Genomic DNA, 25,018 nt, shown 5'->3' on the forward strand with positions numbered 1-25,018 from the left:
TATATAAAATGTCCAAATATTTCAATGTTAGTCAATAATATAACAAAAACATTGGGACAAATAATACAACACAATGAAAACTTGTAAATATTTATATTTAAGTAGTAAGGAAAGAAAGTATAGTCTCTCAAGATTGTGGGATGTAAGCAGAGCTCTTTATAGAGGACTTATTCATAGCTTAAGGTCATACATCAAAAATAAAGACAGAAAGTGCATTACGTGTAAGAAAAGATACACCAAAGAATCCAGAAAATAATAATTGGGATGGTGGCATTATTCGTTAGGTAAAGTTGCTTATAACCAAGCTTGATGACCTGGATGCAATGCTAGATACCCAGATGGTAAAGGAGAGAATAGACTCCTGCAGGTTGTCCTCTGACCCCCACAAGTGGCACCACAGCAAGCAAGCATGCACATGTACACATACTCCCAATATGAATGTAACTTCTATGACACTCTGTCTTCGCTACATATCATGCCCATTATACACATGAACGCACACCAAGCCAAATCACTAGCATTGATGGAGTCGATGATCTCCAGCCTCCACCCATTACTGAGGAGGTACAGGTAATTGCTAGGTGCTGAGTGGGGGAGAAGCAGAAGTGGCCACTCGTAAATGTTCCATAATCCTATGGATGGCCCCATATTCATGCAGACATGGGTGTCACTATCTGAATTTAGTGGGTTATTAAAAAACCAAACAAACACACAAGACATGAATTTTGGTGGAGGGGCAAACAGAACGGTATGAGGAGGTTGGAGGGAAGAAATGAACAATGAACATGAATATGATTATAATTCACAGCAAAAATGTTTGAAACTCTCAAAAGCAAAGAAAATTTAAAAACACAACGATTTTCCACAAGGCCAAATATAAACCAATAATTGTCTATTTTAGTCTGTATATGAGAGAAACATAAACTCATAGTGTATGAATCTAAATTTATCATGTATTTCACGAAACTGAGAAAACCTGTTTAGCCTTAAATTTTATACATATCACTTAGCAGTTCCATATCTAGGTATATGTTTAGCGGAGCTGTGTATACCTCTATGGAACCTGATGGTAAATAAGAAACGAAAACAGTCGTTCTCCGCAGCATTAGCAGTAACAGCTCCAAGGAGGCAGAAACAAAATGAGCAAGAGTAGAGTAAAACAAACTGATTTATGAAACCAATTTGGATGTTTCTGATGGGCAAAATGTTGAGTGGAAAAGGCAGCCATGGCAGGATATGGTAAACACTCTCATCCTTGAGAAGTGGGGCAAACTAATGGTATGTAAGTGATTCCAGGCATGACTGGCCACCAAGTATCCCATATCGAGACTTTGGGTCTCGTGTGGTAAAGCATAAAAGAATAAATACGGCAGGTTTGGCAGGTCACGTGACCACTGGGCAGATGCAGAATTCTATTCTAGTGCAAGAGAAATCCTGGACAGTGTATTTAAAATGAGCCTAACATCAGCGTATGAACAGGGTTGAACGCAGATTTCATGCAGTTTTCGTGTGGATTGATTGAGACATGGTGCTCTTTCTAATGTTCTCCAACCCTTTAAAAATCATTAGCTCTTTCTTTAAGTTGCAGGCTGGAAAGAAACAGGTCCAGATCTGACCATGATCTGAAGTCTATTTCGAGTTGGCCGGTGGTTAAGTGCATGTGTTCACTCTACTGACTTATTAAGCCGCAAACTGAAGATTGGTGTACTTTAATGCTGTACTGTATTTTAATAAAACTCTTTATTAAAAATACTGAGAAAATCTAGCTGGCCTTGGCTTGACAACACGACTTTAAATATAACGCCAGAGGCAGGATCCTTGAAAGAAAATATTGATAAGATGGACTTTATTAAAATCTAAAACATCTTCTCAGAGAAAATACCTAATAAGGGAACACAAAAGTACCCTCCAGACTGGAAGAAATAGTTCCAAATTCTATTTGATGAAAAGAAATTATTTGAATGTAGTTGCACATAGCTGTAATTCTAATACTCTAGGGCTAAGGAGGAAAGGTCAGGAGCTCAAAGCCAGACTGGAGCCAGCTCAAAAAAAAAATAATGTTCTTATGTATTTATTTTTAAATATACTTATATATGATATTTGTATGTTTATATATTTTATATGATAAATATTTGTGATGCGGTTTGTTTTATTTTTATAACACAAATCGACACAATAAATGTAAAGTGTACCTCAAATATGTAAGAAACTCTTAAATTTTAAAATATGAATAAAACAGTCCAACTTAAATATGGATAAATGATACAGCAAACAGATAATCAAAAAAGACAGAGACGGCAAGTTGGTGCAGGAAAATGTGCTCAATATCACATGCCGCTACAGATCCTCCAATTAAATAAAGTCACCATTGTAGACCTGCTAAATTGGCTATATAAGATTAGAAACAGAATCAGGCCCACAAAACAAAAGTGACAATACCACACGCTGAGAAGGTATCAAGCAAAGGCATTCTCATTTATTGCTACAAAATGGTGGAGCCACTTTGGAAAACAATTTAGCGCTTTCTTAAAAAAAATTAAGAGTAGCCTTTCTCTGAACTTTCGTTTGTTGTCCCGTATAATGTTCCAGGGATACTTAGACAAATGACTGAGTCTAAACCTGGGGAATGAAACACACAAAGTGAATCTGAGTCTCTTACAATATGAGAAAAATGCAAGTGTTAAAGTCAAGCAGAGAAATCCAAAGACCCTGAAATGGTCACTGTATCACAAGAGAAAGAGCTGCTAGGACTCAATACCCTGCTCAGCACAATAAAGAAATATTGAATAATAACAGTGTATAAAATATGCGAGTACAAATATATATTTAAATATTGTTATATAATTAATTTTTTAAAAATACACAAAAACAGGAAAGAAGAATTCTTAAGATTTATTAGCACACTTTACCTTCAAGAAAGGATGGTATTCTTTGAATGTGGGCTTTCATGTGTGACTCTGAGAGTGTGGAAAGCAGAGACTAATGTGGAGAAACCAAAAAGCCAGGATTTCCATCATATGATAGGCACCACAGTCTAGCTTCACAGTCTGACTCCTTTCTTGGTGTGGTCTGAGGTGAATGACAGTTATCTGTGTACTTTCCCTGCCCCAAAGATATAAACTTGGTATATTCATGGGAAATTCATTGCACAAATTCCATCTGAAGGAAATTCTATATATAAATGCCGTATTCAAAACTATCAAGATCATCCTAAATTCTAAGAAACCATATAGCTTAAAGGAGGCCAAGGAGACAACTATATGTCATTCTACCCTGAATGGGCTCCTGAAGCAGAGAGAGGACCCAGAAATTGTAGTCTACCAAAGGCTTTGCTAATGAATAATGTATCCACACCAGTCCATTAGTTCTGACTAATGTATCAGAATGCCCAAGTCCTTAACTGAGGAAATGAAGTGTAGGTATCTCTGGTCTAAATCATCTTTACAGTTTTTCTTAAATCTGAAACTATTCTAATGGTAAACTGAAAAGTCATTGGAAGATTTGCTTGAGACTTCTCTTATTAATAGCCAAGCCCCCAAAATAAGTTTTAGAAATCTGTTACCAGAGAGCTTGGGGATTGGCTTGACTCCAATGTAGCTTCTAGCAATTCCTTTCTCCTCACATTTTGGCTTATCTAATCATTTCTTTATGTTGAGAGAGTGAAAGGATGGGCATTGACCTCACTGTGAAAAATCATCTTATGCCATAATGTTGTCTCAGTTATGATTCACTCCTTTTAAATTAAGATTTTTTTAAGTTACTTATTATAAGTCATGTACATGTTGTACTCCATCATCCTTCCAGTACAATCTCCAGTGTGCATTTAGTGTCCACACTCCATATCGGCATGTACTAAAACTGTTTCCAATGGTGGTCTCCTTGCATTCACCTAGAATGTCACATGCAGGTATCTTGGAGCTTGTTTCTCCCTTCTCTTCTCAGTAGGAAATTGCCCAGGTATCAGAAAAATATCAACTTTACTCTTTTGTTTTTATGATATTTTCTTTCTTTCTTTCTTTCTTTCTTTCTTTCTTTCTTTCTTTCTTTCTTTCTTTTTCTTCCTTTCTTTCTTTCTTTCTTTCTTTCTTTCTTTCTTCCTTCTCTCTTTCTTTCTTTCTTTCTTTCTTTCTTTCTTTCTTTCTTTCTTTCTTTCTTTCTTTTCTCTTCCCTTTTTTTATGTTACCTGTTATATGATTGTTAGCTAGTTATAAAGGTGTAGATTTCTGGAATCAGCTGTGCTTTCCAACGCTTGGATAATTAGACTCTTGGGAAGAGCTAGCAACCTAGAACCAAACTCAAGAAAGAGAACAAATGGCATATGATTCAGGGGTCAGGCTCACTGATGAGGAATATCCAATTAAAGATCAGTGAAAAAGCCTATATCAAAAACTGATCTCTACCACTGGGTTATTAGGTTGACATAAGATAGCCTTTATCAAACTGTAGAGTACCAGATCATAAAACTTTTCTTTAAGGAAGGTTAATGGTGCTTTGTTAGTATACCATCCAAAGCCTGGGTTCAGCGTGCAGGGAGAAGACTGTGAAGTTAGAGGTATAAAACCAAGAATCGGGAAATCAGAGGCCTGGCCTGTTATGGTTTGGGAGCAGTTGTTTAAGGAGATTCACATTGAGTTTGCTCAGCTCTGGGTAAGGTGGGAACACCAAGACGTGGAATCCCAAGAATATAGGTGCAGGGGTTAGGAATCACAGCCTATTCAGGAGGATTTTAATCTTGATAGAGCCCTGAAGATTAGAGTATAGGTAATAAATAAACAAACAAATAAATACTCCTGTAGCTGTCTACAGCTTAGAGTCCCATTGCAGAAACCAAAGCGACAGACGAATGCTTTCTTCTTGTGTATTTCAGATATAGGCAGATATGACAAGTTCACTTTCTACAGCAAACAAGCTTGTTCATGCTGAATAAAATGGCAGAGGTATTTTACCACACCCTCCCACTCACAGAGTGGGAATGACACCTTCAGGCAAGAGAAACCTCTGAGGAAACCAATTGTTTCTTTCCCTTTTAGTATTCCCCCTGAATCTGCCTCTCACTGTCGCCATCACTAGGAACATTCAAGTCTGATTTACTTTGTCTTTCTTTAAAACTCCCCTCAAACAGTATGAGTAATTTCTACTTCTCTGTGGTGAGTTCAAAATGAGAGATTATATAAGGTTATATGTGTGTTTAGTAATAATAGTGGGTGTATATATTTGTTGGTAAAAAGAAAGCATTGTTTGTTACTTTCTCATCTGTCAGGCAACTCACATAACAGAAGTATCTTAAGGAAGATGGATATATTTTGGTTCATCATTTCCTGGACTTTCAATTATTCTAGTGGAGAAAGCACTGTGGCACAGCATAAGGTTGCTGTTGCCATCATGGTGGCTGACCAGGAGGCAGATATTCAGTCCTGAACCAGAAACAGGTATACAGTTTGGCCACTCATAACATACATACTTGCATTACTATGGTCCCATATCCTAAAGTTTCTATATTCATTCCTACAAACAACACAATAAGCTGTGATCCAAATGTTTATACATAAGAGCCAATAAGGGATATTTTCCATTCAAAAATTAATATACTTGCTTTTAAAAAGAGCAAAAAAATTGTGTGTGTGTATGCATATGTGTACAAACTTTGTGACAGGCACATGAAGGTCAGAGCCAGCCTTGCCTAGTTGTCTTTGCATTACTCCCTGTTTGAGACAAGGTCTCTTAGTGTTTGCCACTGACCATACTGGGATATCTGGCCCACCAGATTCCAGGGACTCATCTGTGTCTACATTGCATTTCAGTCCACATCTGTCTTGATATAGGCTTGGCAACCTAAGCTCGGGACCTTGCACTTACATGACAAGAGCTTTACTCATTGAGTAATCTTCCTGGCCCAGTTGTAGATTTCTTACACATCTTGACAATATGCCATTCAAAATAAATTTATGTCATCCAGAGCAAAACATGATTTGGTTTTCCTACAAGATTACTGTAATGGGAATTATTGTATTTTGTATAAAATATGTATACTGTATCTTTTACAAAAGTTTATATAGAAATCATTTCAGTAAAAAGATACTAAATAGATAAAAATTCAGCCATATAGCTGTGAGATAAAGTCTCTGGAGAGGGCAGGGTCATTGTAATCATGAACTGAAAACTGTGGTTGCTGGCTTTTGACCTTCACAAGATCAAGACAGTAGATACTCCATTAGGGAGAGGGAAAGAGTCTTGATTCCTCATTCCTGTTTGAGGAAGTAGTGTCAATTGTTGGCCACTGGAGGAGGAAGTATTCTTCAGTAGTGTGGCCCAGAGCAGGCTGTCTCAGCTCCAATGAGAGAGAACCTACATAGGGAGAACTTAATAGACTCAGTGGGGAAGGAGGAGGAAAAGAAGGCAAAAGAGGAGTAGGAGAGAGAGAAGTGGAAGAGGACACCAACTTGGGAGGGAAGTGTGGGGGCGAGACATCTGAGAAGAACTGATGGGGGAGACAGAATAGATGTAATCTCAATACGTTTTACTCATCTATGAAATTACCAAAGAATAAATTAAATAAATAAAACACCACATTTTCATGGAATTTGATCAAAAATCAGAAAAGATGATTAGAGAAACAAAATATACAAAATAAAATTTAATATAACTAAGTAAATATATTCAAGTTCTTAGTTTTCTTTATGTATTTTAATAATGGTGAAAGTAATTTTTAAACAGGTAAATGCTTCAATAAAATTATTCATATTTGTTGTGGAATATTAGCCAAAGATGAGTTACATTTGTTTATGCTATGGAATATTTGTTTAATGATGCAAAGATGTGCTGCAGTCTTTTATGTTGCATTTATTTAACTCTGTGCAACTGTGTTACTTTTCCTATCTATAATACCTGATTGGTCTAATAGAGAGCAATAGCTAGGCAGAAGAGAGAAATAGGTGGGGCTAATAAGCAAGGAGAATAAATAGGAGAAAAAGGGAGATCAGATGGCAGCCACCCAGCTACAAAGCAAGCCACAGTATAAGTAAAGAAAGGTATATAGAATAAAGAAAGACAAAAGCTCAGAGGCAAAAGATAGATGAGATAATTTAAGTTTAAAAAGCTGCCTAGAATCAAACCAAGCTAAGGCTGAGCTTTTATAAAAAGAGTAAATCTCTAGCGGTGTGATGGGTGGTGCACGCCTTTAATCCCAGCACTCGGGAGGCAGAGGCACATGGATCTCTGTGAGATCGAGGCCAGCCTGTTAAAAATTCAGACAACTCTTAAGCAACACACTTTTCACTTTAGTGAACTAAGGAGAGCTGGGAGGGAGACCCAGGGAGAGACAGACACACAGAGTTCAGTATTATCAGCATTAATAGAGTGTTCAGAATAATACAAATGACTGAACTAAAGAGCAAAAAAAAAAAAAAACTAGAAAAGTCAGCAAAACTGAGAGTTGGATACTTAAATTTGTACACATTTATAACACTCCATAAACTATAAGAAAAACTGAGCAGACAAAGAAAAAGAAGGAAATGAAAGAAGAAATATTACAAACACTACCAATAAAGAAGATCACAAAACACAAATCTGAACAACTGTTAGTCAGAAATTGGACAGGTTACGAGAAATGAATCTATTCCTAGGCACAGAAGCCTCTGAACATTGTGCAATGGTGTCATGAATCTTACAATTTTTTATTCATATACATATTTATAGACAGGTGGTTTCAAGGCAAGATCAGTGACAAACAATTGTGTCAAACATTCTTCTGTCCTCGTTGGCTTCCACATAGAAACTCCTTTCTGTTAGGTGAATGCTAGAATGGAGACTTTTGAAGTCAGCGTGCCTGTTTATGTTGAGCTGTGCAATTAGGTATTGTCAAAGCTGTTATTGGGATATCTCCTGAATCAACCATGGTGAATGAGAAGCACAACTTTTCAACACCATTGTTAACAGTGCTCCTAACGTCTTGAACCTTAGCCACTTTGGTGTGTAATAGTGTCTCCTTCCATCTTAGTTTGTGTCACTTTGGTAAAGGATCATCGTGAATATACATACCTTCACGTCCTCTTGACTTTCTGTATATCTTTACATATGAAGTGACTAGAAATTTAGGGTCAATGTTTGCTATTGCTTGCCCTTTCCAACTGATTTTGAGAATTTATTGTTATGAAATTGAATCATAGGTTATTTATCTTTTGGATTACTGACAACGGAAATAAATCTGAGATTAGTGTATATAAGACATTTAAGCTATTTGAGGAAGAAATCTACATAAGAAAATGAATACCAATGTGTTTAACAGGATTAGATGTGTATTCACAGTAATAAAAGGAACGACAATGGATTACAAGTCTTAGAAACAAAAATCTGTTATAAAAATTGAAAAAGTCAGAAATTTAAATTTCTTCTTTACTATGCCATAATTTATTAATGTTTTTATACTTTAAAAACTGTCTACATTTTAATTAGTCTTTTCTCTATTAACAGAGCAAGTTTGTAATATTCATTTTATAAGAAATTATTAACATAATTGTATCTTTTTTCTGAGATGGCTAAGCAAAACCATCTCTTTTGTCATGAGTAATTTAGAAATGTGTCACTCAGCTTCACATGTCATTACTACTAGACTAATATGTATTTTTAAGAAGGCTGTGAATGTTGGAAAATTTTGTATCAAAATTTGTATTATGATCTTTGAGATTTCAAAGATAGTTAAGTACTAGATAAATGAATATTCTTTTTTTTAATTTTATTTATTATTTATACAGTGTTCTGTCTGCATGTTTGTCTGAAACTAGAAGGTGTTAAATCTCACTATTAATGCTGTAGTTGCTGGGATTTGAACTCATGACTTCTAGAAGAGTAGTCAGTGCTCTTAACCTCTGAGCCATCTTTCCATCCCCAGATTTTACCTTGTATATCCACATTTTAAAGCTATACTGTTAGCAAGTGGATCAACTAATTTTTTTCAATTAGTTTATATGTTCATTTACATGTCTTAAGATTATTTTTGCTGCCATTACAATTGAATGGTATAGACAGACCTCCGGCTGTCTGTAGAATTCTGGGGCCACATCCTTTTCTCCTCAACATTCTTTCTACACTGTTCCATTGTCTTGTGTCATCTAAAAGTCCTGAGAAGTCTGNGTTCCAATGTGGGTCTCTGTCTCTGTCTCCTTTCATCGCCTGATGAAGGTTAATATTCAGGAGGATGCCTATATGGTTTTCTTTGGGTTCTCCTTCTTATTTAGCTTCTCAATATTCTTAAGCATTCTTTGGCTCAGTGATGAGAAGAAATACTGGTAAATTCTACTCTTTATGACTCTTTTTAAAAACAGGAAAAAGTACAATGCCTTTAAAACGATTTGCCCCACACTGTCAGATGTATTTTTGATATGATAGTACTTTTATTTGATTCATGTCAGAGATTATTGAATCTTTTGTATATATTATTACAGGTCAGAAGACCAGAAGCCTTGATGTTTTTCACAGTAAATTCTTGTTTATGTTTCTTTACTCAGATGGTTTAGTGCTAGATATTCGGTGTCTCCTTCGTGCCCTAGATTGTTCTGTGCCATATGCCTTTGCATCATGCTTCTGAGTGAAGTGTCATCACGCATGGTGAAAGTCTTCCTGGAAGTCATTTCCACCCACAACAGAAATGAACACACTGTGAATAAATTGAGCATTTTACACTGAACCAAAACTAAAAACACATCCCTATTTCAATATTTTGCTTCAGGAGATTTTTAAAAAATGAGACCTCTTCATTGTTACCCAACCTAAGCAATCAAGACTACCTGCAATCAACCATGGTTAAGAAGAAAAACTTTTGTATTAAATATTTTGCAAGAACAATTTTTCTGTGGGAACACATTACACAGTAAGGCCTTGAAAATCTAGTCAAGCCGTATTCTGTCAGGTCCATCTTAAATCCATGTCTCTCATCTTATCTGTGGCTTGCCTTTTTTACCACTGCATGAACAGATACTTTACATTTTTAAATTAATTCTATTCTCTACACTTAGAAACACAGCATACTGTTTTAGAAAACATGTAAACATCATTTTGACATCTATAGATAATGTATACAATGAAACTGGCATGGTCATCATCTCATATAGCTATCTATGTTTCAATTATGCACAAGAAAACCTAGATATGTTCATTACACAAAATTCATAAATACAACATGAAACATAATATTCATGGTGCACAATCTCTTGATTTGTTTGTCTTACATGTCTACCATTTGGTTATTTTTTTATGAAACCAATTTTCCTCTTTTTCCCCATTCAGCCCCAGTGGATTCACCTTTTCAGGCTCTGGCATTAGGACAGGAAGTAAAACAGGTGAATGTTTCTTCATGGGAATGGCTATGTTTTTTATCTTGTGATTATATGAGACAGAATAGCTTGTGCACCAGGCTGGCTGCACATTCACTATGCAGACAAAACTGCCAAGCTCTTGATTCTTTTTCCTCTGCCTTCCAAGTGTCAGCACTACAGACCTGCCCAGGTCCAGACATGTCACCACTTTGTATCTTTTGACTAATGTCCCTCTTATTCCTAGCCCACCTTTAAAGGCACTTTTCTTTCTGTAATTTTTAAAGTTTAGACTTGCCATAAAACTGATGTCACACAGAATTTTTCTTTCTTGTGTCCGGCTTATTTAACTCAGCATAATGTCTTCAGACTCAGCCTTATTCCAACAAATGGCAAGGTCTGTTTTTCATATACACAGTTTCTTTCTCGCACATACCTATTTCTTTGTACCTTTACCTGAAAATTGATTGCTTTCATGTCTTAGTTACTGTGAGCATGAACTGTAGATATCTTGGCTGGGTAGTCATTTCCTTTCCTTTGTTAAATATTGGAAAGGTGGACTGCTCAGAGTAAAGTTATTCTATTTTTAAATACTTATGATAACCCACATTGCTTGAGTGTGGGGGTTTAGAGGAAACAAGGTGACCTGATTCACTGTGGTTTCAAAGCAAAAATCATTCTGACTTCAAGCTTTTCCTCAAGACTAGAAATGACTTCAATGTGAAGCTCAAATGGAGGTTTTTGTCTTCCTTGTTAGAAAGCCTTGGAGGCACATGGTCTTGGATGTCCTTTGGTAGGTGTTTATTGATTGTCTAAATAGCATCAAAAAACACCTGTGAACTAGCAATGTTACCTTACAGTGACATGCCAATAGGAATCTATCTCAGAGAGAACCCTGGATGCGATTTTGTTTAATATAGTAGATTCATGTCGCATACCTAGGAAACTAAGGAAGATGTTAAAATAGTTGATTTTGAGAGGACATAAATTGTTAGAACTAAAGGGAATTGTGATTGCTTAAATTTTAGCAGTTTCAGGACTCCAAAATTTCTATCAATAAGGAGAAAGCTAAGAGTGTATTGAACTACAAAGGGAGGCCATTCCTTATATGAAAGGAGGAGCCTTTAGAGCAGAGTAAAGAATTGAGAATAACTGAATCTCAGGATTAATTAAATAGTGCTGAAATAGGGATTCACTCCTGGGGAGGACTGGCTCCCTTAAATAAGTAGTTCTACTGGGAGTTGCCAGAGTCTCTCTCCTCATCGTGTTTCTCCCATCTCTCCCAGTATAGTGATGAAATGTCCTATACTGCCTGTTGGTCCATAAACTTCTTTCTAGATCTTTGTTTTATTCACTTCCAAACAGGATATTATCAGAGACCCTTTGATTAAATTAATGTCCAAATTCCCTTTAATCTTCGCTCTGCCCACTATAGCACCCCTTTGACATCTTCCCCTAAGACATTAAATATAGGATTGGCTTGTTTGGATGAATGGAAGGTGAATAGGAGACCCCACTGAGAAATAAAACAGTATAACACCTCAAAAACTCGACTTGCAGTTGAGGATGTAGTTAAGTTCATAGAATGCTCGGCTGGATTTTGCAAAATCCAAGTTCCAATCCCCAGCTCGACATAAAGTGACAGTGTAGATACACCTGCAACCCTGGCACTCAGAAAATCAGAGGGCAGAAGATACAAAATTCAAGGTTATCTTCAACTACATAGTAAGTTTAAGGCCAGTTTCAGGTAAATGAGACTCTCAAACAAAAACGAAATCCAAGATTCTTATTGTCATTTTACATGCATGTGTGTGGTAGTGCATGGATGCATGTCTGTGGCACATATGTGCACATGTGTGCACATGCAAGTGTGGAAGTATGCATATGGAGACCTGCTCCCCAATCTCAGTATCTTCCAGTTGGAGCTGGCGGGTGTCAGCTGTTCTAGCTAGCCAGGTTAGGTTTCCCTGTCTCTACCTGCTGATTTCGGAGTTTGTTGGTGATTGTTATATCTGTTTCGTTTGTATGTGAGATCTAGGGACCCACAAGTACATACATGAATCCTGAGGAGTCCTTACATTTACAGGGTAATCCCTTCATTCGCTCAACTATTCCTGGAGCTCCCTTGTGGTCTTTCAACTCATTTTTATATTTTCAAAAATATTCCTAAAGCTAATACACAGATCCTTTTTTAAAAGCTTTTAGACAGAGTACCAAGACTCAGCTGGCAATAGAGTATCCTTGATATAATTGTAATTCAAGAACTTCTCAGGTGAAGAGACCATCTGAAAACCACTTACCAACAACATGAATAGCATCTGGAGAGTCATATTTAAATATGAACAAGGCTAGTTAATTTTCTGAATCACCTTTTGCATATTGAAGAAGTGTTGTTTGCTACAAAAGATTGTGTACGCATTTCAATTGCCATTAACCAAAAAGTGTCCAAGGCGTATGTGAAAAGCAGTATTTTAGTCGCTACTTCTAAATGGTCTTGCCCTATTTCTCCACAATTAGCAGGCAGTGATACCAAATCACCCACCAAAACTAAACAAACAATATACTAACAAAAAAAAAAACCCTGTTAGAAATGATTTGAATATAAACATAATTATGACAATGCAGCTTGTCTGGCATAGCTCTTCCCTTGCATGCTTGAGGCCCTGGGTTTGATCCCAAAGACTGAGACTACTAGAACTACCAAGTACAATAAATAAATGGACAATAAATTCCCTCACTCTGGCCTGCATCTATTTATATTTTACAAAATTGTTCTCTCTCTGTGGGCTAATTAGCAATATGACTGTGCTCGCTGCTGTGGCTGCACACGCCCTAGGCCACATTCACACTGATCCCGCTGAGTACTTAACTTTAATTAAGGGCATGAAGAAACAATTCTTATTCCATAATCAGGGTCCTAGCCTCTCTTTTTTCACCCTTAGTGGTGTGTGTGGGGGGGGGCCCCCGCGGGTCGTGGGGGCGGGGCTTAAGAGGACACACATTCTGTGCAATCTTTCTCATGTTCCTCCATTTTTATTTTTTGCTAGACATCAAACATCAGTCTGTACTGAATTACAGTGTGGGGGTGTGAATTGGCAGGGGTCTCCACCTCTCCTGAATACCCAAAGCTGGATCACCTCTGTCACATCTACCATGGCTGGTGTGGGATTTGACCTGACTAGGGCATTGAGAGAATGAAGTAGAGGACAAACACAAATGGATAGAAAAGCTTGGACCAGTGTCTAGAAAAAACAAAATCCCCAAAAAAACCAAACAAACATAAATAAATAAAAATAACAAAATGTCCTCTGTTAAAAAAAAAAGAAAAAGAAAAGCTTGGACCAGTGGACTGCTATCACTCACTGATAGAACAAATTCAGCACCTGAGAAGGTCAGTGTGTTTATTACAAACAGTTGAGCGGAGAGGCAGGGTTGTTACCTACAGCTAGAATAAGGACACAGGTTTAGCTAATCTCATTCAGAGCAGCCTCTGTCAGGGAGCATCTGCAGACAGCACCCTGGGGCAGAAAACTGTGGTGGATATTTTCTGCACACACTCTCAACATTCCCACTCAGATATGAGGAAGACTTTGCTCTCCCTCTGAGGCTCACCTGGGAAGGGCTTTGCTCCCCTCTGTGTGGCCAAGGCATTGAGGATCCCTGACATGGCTGTGCCCATATCAACAGCACATATTCTCTTAGGAATTCACTCGCTCAGGTTTCCTATGCTCCTCACATTCATCCTCTTCCATCCCTGAAGCCTCTGCACAGTGTCATCCTGTAGCTAAACACATTTTAGCAATGTTTGTGCATTGGAAAGCAATATTGTCGAATGCTATTTGAAGCTTTGAAGAACTTTACCCAAACTGGAAGAACTTTACCACAGATTTTTGAATTGATGAAAGTGGGAAATCTTTTCAATAAAGTAATAAATAATAAAAAATGTTGTGCATCAAAGAATGAGTAGAAATGCTTTGGACTATGTTGTCAAATCTAAATTCTAACAGACATATTTCAGCATAGCTGGATAGACTTTGCTTCTCCATGGCAGTTAAATATAAAAAGTAATTCTACAAAAGAGATTGATAGATGCTTTCGATGAGAATTCTATAGAAGCTCATTTCTCTCTATATGGTGGGCAAATGAGTTAGAGTTAATCCAGGTAAACTGATTAACTGTAACTCTGGTTATTTTGTTCATCCAGGATTAGTGTACTAGCCATTTTCCTGCATAAAAAATAATACCCTAAAAGTTGGAAAGGCAAAACAACTAAATAGGAAGCTAAATGGGGTACTACATGATGAGGTTTACACTATCATGTAAACGGATATAGTCCATCTCAGGTAGCACAGGGCAACAAAAGAAGGCTGGAGAGAACATTCATGCTTAACCTTCAAGTGTGAGGGCCAGAGTTCAGATTCATAGAACTCATACCAAGACCAAGGCTAGGCAGGTAGGGCAGTAGGCTGTAATTCCAACCCTGGGGAGGAAAGGTACAGGGGTTGAAGCAAGAGAGCTAGTTAAACTAGCTAGAATTTGAAAATTCCCAGTTCAGGAAGAGATCTTGCTTCAATAAATAAAGTGGATAGAAAGTGAAGACAGAAGGTATCAGTTTGGCACCCCCACATGTGTGCATGGGTGCACACATTCCCACCTCTACCTGTGAACATGCACATACACATATACGAGCATAGGAAATAAAAAGAACACATGTGGTCACCAAAAGAAGGCTCCCTGGTCTCCTGCTCATAGTCACTCTTAAATATCTGAGTAAATAAGCAGAAAAAAAATTGACTAAGATTTCCTGGGAAGTATTAAATAGTAGAGCAAAGATGTCTCTCTACACTGGAGATGTTCTTGTGAGAGGAAGAGGGTTGATACAGCAGTGAGTGAGCCCTGACCGTGCTTCCTGCTCAGGATACGATGTGAGCAGACAGAGCTTGTGAATCCAATTTCCTGAGCATGGGCGGTAGGGTTTCATCTTTCTTTTCCTGTTTCAGCGGTAATATTGTGGCAGGGCAGGGGGATCTATAACTTTTCCTGCCCTCTGGAATCCTTTCCCTAACCATCAAAGCAGCAGCGTTCTTTTCCTTGTGGCGGCCTCCTAAGTTCTAAGGAGAGGCCTCTCTGCCACCACTGCCCTTCTGAACTCACATGAATGGCCTTGCCGAGCAGTCATGTGCTTGGTGGAAACGGAAAGACAGATTTCGGCCCCAGCAGCTTGAGGCCCCAAATCCACACTCATTTTCTGATAAAAGGAGACAGATGGTGCTCTGTAGAGAAAGACCCCACCCTCCAGAGGGATTTCCTGTCCCAGTCTTACCTCACCTCTTAAGATCTTATAAAAGTCCTTCATCCTCCTGCCCTCCACCAACCCAGACAGGAAAATTCTCTCCTATTATTATCTTGGGGCAAGCATTGGAGAAATTTGATTCGTTTCCCTAATTTCTGTCTTGTGGGCCAGAGATCTTAAGGGTCTCAGTCACTCGCTATGGGAGAGGGTATTACCTGTGGTGTCTTGCAGACCTGCTCCCCTGGGGTCACTACACAGGCCAGCATGGAAATTTCTCCAGGGGACCCTTGCTCTTCCTAAAACTGGAGGTGAACAGCATGTTTCCCAGACTGGAGACAGCATAAAATGTCTTTTGAAGTGAGATACATTGTTCTGGAGGCCCTGCTATCTCTTTTCATCTTCAAAACAAATTCTGAAATGTTAATAGTGGTCTCCCTTCACAGATGAGGGCATGCTCGTCTTTAAAGGACAACTTCTGAGTGAAGTTCTCCCTGTTAAGACCTTAGGAATCACATTCAGAGAAGGTGTGTCAAAGGCCAGAGCTCTGGTTGCTTCCCTGCCTTTAGGATCCCAGTGTTGCTCACAGGAATTATTCACTATTAATGCTTTTGTTCTTCTCTCGAGTGCTGTTTGACTTTTCCCCAACTCAGAGGAAAAAGCACCACAAAGAGCAACAGAGGCTGTGGCATCAGGGAAATGGTAGACATTTTTCCTTGTGAACATGCTGAGATCCAAGCCTGGGAAGTCGATCCCTGCTGTCAAAGGCAGGCAGAGTCTTAAGATAGTCTGAGTGAGCCCGGCCACAACTGTACTTCTAAGACTAGATGAGACACAAAGAGAGGGGCTGTAGGCCCTGTCGCAGATACTACTCTTTGTAGAAAAAGCAAGTGACAACACACGACAAATGGGGCCTACCAAAAGCTCAATGGTTAAAATCATTGAAGGCTGAAATTGCAAAGGATAAAAAATAAATATAGAATTCCCTGCATTTCTGCTCATAGACTGACTTATGATAACTGTAAAATTAATTTTGAGAAAACAGAATTAATTTTAATATGAGCAATTATTTTATTAATTTAGTAATTTGCTTCTCAAGCCAAAGATCTTAATTTTTGCATAAAGCATTGAAGATCTGTTGGGACAGAAGGAAAGCAGAATTTTTGCCCTCAGGAATAATTTAGGTTATATACAATTTAAAAGCAGATTGCTACAAAGTCACTCAAGTGCTAACAAGAAGCAGCATAGAATGCCTTGAGTGTTAGCATGTCCTCCTCCAGAAAAGCCAGCAGGGAGATTCTACTGTGAGTCCGAGACCTGAGAAGTAGGAGGAGCTAGTGTGTAGAGTGATGCACGAAGAGACAAGGTCTACATGGATGGTGATCCTTAAGAGGGAAAGCATGGAGTGTCCTTCAAGAACTAAGTCGTCAGCCAACTGCAGCGTGTGGCAAGGCTGATCTTGAGGCAAAGTGGAACTAAATCATGTGGTGACCGTGGGCAAGCTTGCAAGCTTGCTGTTTCATCTTCAGTGCAGTAGACAGTTGTAGGCTTTTGGGGAACACATGGTATGATCTTATTTACCTTTGAGTCACCACTGTGGCTAAAATAGATGTTTGATCCTCAGAATTTTGATGACTTAGATATTAATAACAAGCATTAAGATTCCTTCCCAGAGAGATAGGAATGGAATCTCGCTTATATTCTTTTGTTTTACAATCACCTGAACTTTGATGAAAATAAAATTCTATGTTAGTTCACGCATGCTCTACTATCACCAAATTCAACTCAGCCACCTAGAGTGATGAGGTCTGCAAAGGAGGTGAGATTAGGGAGGGGGAGAGAGAGAGAGAGAGAGAGAGAGAGAGAGAGAGAGAGAGAGAGAGAGAGAGAGAGAGAGAGAGAGAGAATGGAGAGAGAACAATAGGGCATGAGAACGGAAGCAATATTCAAATCCTAACTCTTGTTTTAAAGTATATTTTTAGATTTATTTACTTTTGCTTTTTGTGTCTAAGTGTTTCCCTGCATGTCTACCTGTCTGTGCACCATATGCATGCTCTGTGCACATAGAGGCCAGAGGGAGGTGTTGGATCTTCTAAAGCTGAGGTTACAGATGGTTGTTAAGCATGCTGTGGGTGCTGGGAATTGAACCGAGAGTCTTTCTTAGGAAGAGCAGCTAGTGCTCTTAACCACTGGGCAATCTGTCAGATCCTAATGTGTGTTCATATGAAAGCAGGAATGCATGGGAAGGCATTTATTGAATGCAAGGAAAGTTACTGGTGTTGCAGAGGGGGAGGCCCTACATATGTCTATATCAGTGTACTCTCTATCAAATGTGTTTTCCATGCCTGAGTGGTAGGAGCTTGCAGGACCAATGATACAGATGAGCATTCTACACAGGCTATGACTTTGGTGAGGGCTGGAACATGCTCAGGATGAGTGGAAAGGACCATTCTGGTGGATGAATACTTTTATTGTTTTATAGGCTGAAAGTTTGACATAAGAAACCAATTGATATGCTCTTCATCTTCCTCTCAGGCTCCCAACTTTCTTTAGTGGCTTGTAGTTGTAGAAGGTTAAGGCCTCATGGGCTTTTCCCTATTCAGGTTTCCATGGTAGTGGGTGTCATTCTTCTCCAGCTCACATTTGGGCAATCATGTCAGTGAGACTTTTTGTCTGTCGTTTCTGACAGTCCTAGGAAACACAGTCTCACAGCAAACTCCCTGACCCTACGCCTCTAATAGTCTTTCCACATGTACACAACTTCTGCAAAGTTTTTTTGAGCTTTGTGCACAGGAACGGTTCCTAGATGTATCCACTGGGACTGGCGTCCAAAACTCCGAATGTTGATTGGCTGTACTTTTCCGTAGTGGTCTCCTTAATGAGGAGTGAAGACTGGTATGGTACATTGTTTCACTATGCAGAAACACATGGTTTCTGTTTGAAAAAATTATATTAATCTGTTTTGAAATTTTCATTAAGAGACATTTTTGAAAAGAGATTTTCAGGGTATAAACAGCTCCAAAGAATATGGTTTGCCATTAGGTCAACAAACTTCTCTGGATCTACCGAAAATATAGAGTTCTGGGGAGTGCAGACATCTATTCAGTGATCTGTGAGTGAAAACCGTCAAGACCCATAGGGTATATCAACATTGTTTCCCAGTGACTTTGCCTCAGGAAATTTACCATTGACATCTGAAGTGTATCTCAGGAATTCTTTGCTTATGAAATGCAAGAGAAATACAAGGGGACCAGAGAAATTCCCATTACTGTTTTTTTCTACATCAGAAGTTATCATTTAGTTGCTGGGATAAGGGTCAATGGGGCTTGATTTATTGATCAAGTCATAGGCAGATCAGTGGCTCTTCTAGTCTGCTAGATCACCAATTACTTCTTCTTATTCTTTTGCATATATTTGTTCTTTCATTCATTTGCTTGTCCATTTATTTATTGAGCCTGGGTTTCAATATAAAGCCCTGGCTAGTCTGGTCTTGCAATGTATACCAAGTTGGCTTTCAACATTCAGTGATCTGATCTTTATCTTCTGCCTGTATCCACCTGGAGTTACAAGTGGGTCATCATCACACCTGTATCCAGCTGGAATTACATCATACCTGTGTCCAGCTGGAATTACAGGGGTGTGCCAACATCACACCTGTGTCCAGTTTGAGATGATGGCTTCTTAAATTATGGAATGTGTTCCTACACGAGGTAACTTAATTAAGTGTAAAGTTGTGAAAAATTCAGTCCCAGAAAAGGGTTTCTGAATGCACAATGACCTAAATGAATTCACTATTTAATGTGTAATGAATCTAGGGTATTTTTAACATCACGTGTCCCCTTTACATCTTGGAACTTAACTTGGCCTTGGTTCTGAATGTGCAATGGCCACACCTTACACTGAGCATGCTGCCAACCCATGCAGTAGTAACAGATGCTGCCTTAAACATTTCAACTCAGATTCCACATCATGCATGCCACCAACTGCAGTGCTTTTCCTGTACATATAGATGCTGTTCTCTTCTAGAAACTTAATAGTATGATTGCGGAAAATACAAGTTAATTTGTTCCTACTATCACTCCTTAGCATATAAGTGTTAAGTTACTACAGCTTTAGATTATACTATATTAGGATTGTGAAAATTGTTGTTTCAGTTTTTGACTTGAGCTTCATAAACAATAAAAACCAGTAAGTGAATTTTGACTTGAAATTAGGAGAATTTCTAACAGTCTCTAAAATGGCCCTAAACATACTCCTGCCAAATGGTAGCAATGGAGCAGCATTCTCGGCACTGAAACTATAAATCTAAATAACAATCAACAGAAGAACCCCTATGTGACAGCTAATCTTGGTTGTCAACTTTACTACATTTGGAATTAATAAAAACTCAAGCTCAGGGCATGCCTGTGAAGGATTCTTGATTGAATCATTTGGTGCATGAAGACCCACCTAACTCCTGGTCACGCCTTCTGGTGGCAGCTCATGTAGAAGACATGAAAACAGGGAGCTCTTACACACTGAACCTCATTGGCAAGTTCATCTACCCTTCTGCTGGGCATTATTTCACTGGTGTCGGAACATACTTTGCATAGCAACATAGACTGAGGATTAGCAGCTCTCGTGTACTTCCCTAGGGCTACAGCATCAGATTGGTACTGAAACTTCCGGTATAATTTACTGAACTACTCCTATTGAAATTTTGGTCTTTCTATTGTGGGACATCCATTGTTGTACGACTCATTTATTCATTCTTTAAATTCTATTCCTTTATAGAAGAATCCTGACTAACGCTCTCTACACCCAAGAGTAGGGACTATTCCGCCAAGATTGAATTCATTATGAAAAAGCAAACAAACATATTTATTGCATTAACATACAAATTTTCTTTAACTTTTAATAACGTAAAATTGCATATATACTGAGCAATTGTTTTCAAATAAATTTATTTATTATTATCATCAGGAAATGTTTGACTTCTTGGATGGAAAAGGTCACAAGTGTTCTGGGAAAGCCATGAAGTGGTCTCATTGGCTCTGACAAGAGTGTTGTAAAAGTTAGAGGTTAGCTGAAGCAGAATTTTTTTCAGAGCTTTGAGGGCCAGTGGCTCCTGAACGAAGAACAGCACCAAAGTCTCTCCTTTTCTCCAGTATTGATCATAGAGGCATCAGAGTCCAAAAAGGCCTGTTATTTTTTTTTATTTCCTCATGTATCTTAGTGTCTCACATCCAAGTATACCTAGGGTAAATGAATTAAAACAGATAATTTTCCGTGTAAGGAAGAAAAACATTACTTGGGTGAGTTTCTTCAAATACGTATATCTGATAGGCTATTTTCAGCTATAGTTTTGTTTGTTTGTTGTTCTGTTTACATTCTAGATGAAAAGGATTCCACTGCTGCATAAATCTAGATAAAGCTGAATTGGGGATAGCATAAGACCTGATTACAAAACAATAGGTTGAGATCAAGACCCACAGAAGCCTTCATTAGAGCCAGAGAGAGCGGGATTGTTTAGACAGGTTTTCTTTCCAGAGCCTCACACTTAAGGCACTGATGGCACACAAGACAGGGAAGGATAGGGAATGGTGGGAAAAGGCTTTAATATTCAACCAAGCCAGTATTTTTGGTTACTGGTATGTCACAAGATAACTATTTCAAAGGTCATGAGCTTGATTAAAGTAAATTAAGATAATGTTGGGGCAGGGTTCTGATCATGTCCAATCACTTGCATTTCCACTGTGGTAAATGTTTAAAATGATACAGCTCAGGACTAGTCTTCTCAGATATGTACATGTGGTCCTGCTGAGACCACTGTACAGATGAAGACCACCATTCTGCAAAACTGCCCCTAACCTGGGGATTGTTGAAATAAGAGCGGGGAAAGGAGAGGTCCTAAAAGCCAAACGTTCGGGCGCCAGATGAAGGCATAAGTCACGAACAAGGCCACACCAGTTTGGAGTTATGATTAATAGGGTGTTATTTATTTAAAGGGGAAAACTTACAGATCACCGTCTCAGACAACAGCCATCTGCACAACCAGGAAGGGAGTCTAGTCTCCGGCGGAGCAGGAAGTGAAGAGAGCGAGCACAGGAAATAGCCGCTTTTTTAAAGGGAGAGAGACCACGCCCCAATGGGCTGGTATCACAGCAGCTATTGGTTGGAGGGGCGGAAGGACCTCCCGCAACAGGGGATGAACAGCATAACCGGAGCTTTGCAAAGACAATGGTCCTGTGTGGTGAGCCTCTTTTTCTCTGTGGGTCTCCAGGTTTGCTGTTAAGAATAGCAACACAGAGGGTATATGCACAGCAAATGAAATTGTGAATACATGACCTGCCTGTAAGCCCCTTAGTTACTAGGATAATGTGGCATGTTCTCATTCCTGATGATAACTCAATGAGACTATGGTGTCTCATCCCTGGGGCACCGGGGACCAACATATCCTTCAATATCTGAACATCCATAGGATTTTCGTTTCAGAATTTACTAATAGCCGTATACGAACACAGTCCAGGGTGTTCTCTGTGCTCTTGGAATAATCTGATCAAATCCTGTTGTCCAATGGCCAGGACATAATTGCCTCTGGCAGAGGATGCAACAGTAAAGACACAAGATTTCACAGAGAGCAGGCAATGGAAGCTCCGTGCAGGGAACAGCAGCACAGGAGGCAAAGGTTAGGCATCATCACCGAGGCTCCTCTGCTGCTCCCCAGTCTGTAAGAGCTGTGGAAAACAACGCTTGGTTTTACTGATTCCTCTCAGTCCACTATTTTGGAAAATGCCTGTAAATATTTCATAGGCAGCTCTGTCCTCCTCAGAGCCTCCACAGGAAGCAAAGTCCTTCTTCCTTGTCTCATTAATTCACAAAATGTATTTTGTTTCACTTGATGGAAAATTCCTTTGTTGGAAAAAGAGAAGCAGCACGGTTGTACAGAGAGTGAGATGCAAAGCATTGTCTCAGTATCCTTCTGAGGACAGCGGGTGCTGGGGGAATGGCCAGGAAAGACAATGAGCCCTTACTGCTGCTAGTTCTGTGTGGTTTAAGAGATGCTGAGCGTGTGTGTCGACATAGACTCCCAATGTCTCCAAAGGTGTGAAATAGGCTGGGGAAAATCTGAAATCCAAATCCTTGTCTCTTTAGTAGGGAAATGCAGAAGACAGACAAACACATGTAAATATGTACACACACACACACACACACACATACACACACATTGTTCAGCTTATTCCTGGTGCATTCTTATAGAGCCCTTAAGCCCAAAGTGAGGCTGTGCTCTTTCCTCAGCCATCTCAGAGTGAGCAACGGCTAACAACGGGTGGCTATCATAAGCAATTTGTGTAGTGTGAATTAACATGCTACTCCTGACTCATGGTGGCATAGAAATTTCTTCATTCTAGCTACATAACACCTGGATAGGATGGCAAAAGTGACTCCTTCTTCCTGCTTCAAATGAAAGGATGTAGGATCATTACTGAAAGATCTCTGAGTAGGTCAAACACACACCTTTCAGGAACACATAGAAAGTCAAGAGTACCACATGGCAGAAAAAAACATGGGCCAGTATCTTATCCCCCTTCCCTACATTACCATCAAAGACTGAGTTATCATACATAAAATATGAATGTGTTATCTCAAATGCTTCCAGTACTTGCTGTAAACTCTTTTCTATGTCCTGAATAGATAGATTGTGTTTGTGCCACATATATTCTCCATTCAAAGACCAAAGTGGTCAGTCTATCATGGGAAAGAGTTTTTATGATCCCATCTCTCAGTTTGGATGATGTCATTGCTCCAGTGCTTTGCCTTACCCATAATTTTGCCTTCCATGGTTTCATTTACCTTCAGTCAACACCAGACTAAAATTATTAGATAGGAAATTCTGTAAATAAACAACTTGTAGGCTTTAAATATTGTATCTTTTTGTAATATGATGAAATATTGTATCTCACTCTATCAAATCTGGAACATAATTCATCCTTTTATCCAGTGTATCCCTGTATACAGTCTATCCTGTAAAATCTACACTTCAGTTGTCACAGCAACCATTAGGTTATCTGCTGTGCTCTTACAGTACTTGTATGTAAGTATCAATTAGGCAGCAGGCTAATGCAAATCACAATGCCCCATATGATTTACCATACTTCATAGCATCACAGAGCCATTGTCTTACCTTTTGATTAAAAGGAGTGAATACAATTCAATGAGACATCTTAAGAAAAAGACTACATTCTATTTTTACAGCCATATATTGCATAGTTACCCTATTTAGAGTTAGTTATTAGTGTTAATCTCTATGTAGGTAATTTATACATTATACTTTATCTGTACATACGTTTAAGAAAACCCTAGTATGTAGGCTAAAATCTATGCTTTCAAGCATCTCTCTGTGAATACCCACAAATACTTTTGCAAGAAACTCAATAAGTCAAGTATAAATCATTGGGAAAGATAAGTACAATAAATATCCTCGCATAAGAAAAACAATATTTAGGGAAGGAAATACTTGTGCCTTGGGAAGAGGAAGAATAAAATGCTGGAAAATAATTAATTTAATTGACACTAAATATATGACTGACAACTATTTCAATGTACAGTGGCAAAAGCACAGTGGTGTAGTGGCATTTCAATTGTATTTAATAAATAAAGACTGCCTGAAGATCTGAGAGTAAAACTCCCACCGGTCAGCATTACAGACCAGATTATGGTAACACATACATTTAATCTCAGTAGACACAGTGACATGCACCTTTAATCCAGTAGCCACAAAGACACACACTTTTAATCCCAGTAGCCACCCTAGTTACCATAGAAATCGGGTGGCACACACCTTTAATCCCAGCCCTAGAGAGGAATATAAAACAGGGGGAGATAACTTTCAAATAGTCTCATTCTGAGATTCTGGAAGTCAGGATTGCCATTTCAGACTGAGGTCGAGGTAAGAGCAAGTGCCTGGTTGTTTTGCTTTTCCAATCTTTATGTCTAGCCCCAATTTCTGATTCTGAGTTTTTAATTAACCGTGCTTCACAGTGGCAAAAAAAATCATACTCTTCAGGGAACTTATATTGTAGGGAAATCAGAAAACAAGCACAAATCTGTAGTGTGCTTGTAATTAGTTCTATATGTGATGAATTATGGTAAAAAAAACATAGGAAAAGTTCTGAGATATCTATATGTTCACATGGCATTTAGTTAAGGTTGAGGAGTCGCTTCATGGTTTTGAGTGGAAGTACCTGATGACTCTCATGCCAGTTAGGAAGGATCCTCTGGCTATTGTTGGACAGAGGCAAGATGAGGTGGGGCTTTTGTAGTAATTTGGGAATGCCACAGGATTGAACACGTTTTCTAGAGATGGCAAAGAGCTTTGAGAGGTGGGCAGACACTTTTCCGTGTATCTTTAAAATAGTAAACAGATTTGCTGGTGCAAGAC

General features: G+C 38.7%; 1 non-coding gene across 1 annotated transcript; it reads right to left on the reverse strand.

Moving 5' to 3' along the window:
* Window positions 1-10,227: 10,227 nt before the first annotated feature.
* LOC126500674 (small nucleolar RNA SNORD22) lies at window positions 10,228-10,355 on the reverse strand. Its single transcript, XR_007591399.1, has one exon. It is a non-coding gene; the product is annotated as a small nucleolar RNA SNORD22 (small nucleolar RNA).
* Window positions 10,356-25,018: the final 14,663 nt, after the last annotated feature.

Source organism: Alexandromys fortis, unplaced genomic scaffold (genome assembly GCF_014885135.2).
Source record: "Alexandromys fortis isolate MF-2015 unplaced genomic scaffold, M_Fortis_MF-2015_v1.1 scaffold_46, whole genome shotgun sequence".
Taxonomy (NCBI): Eukaryota; Metazoa; Chordata; class Mammalia; order Rodentia; family Cricetidae; genus Alexandromys; species Alexandromys fortis.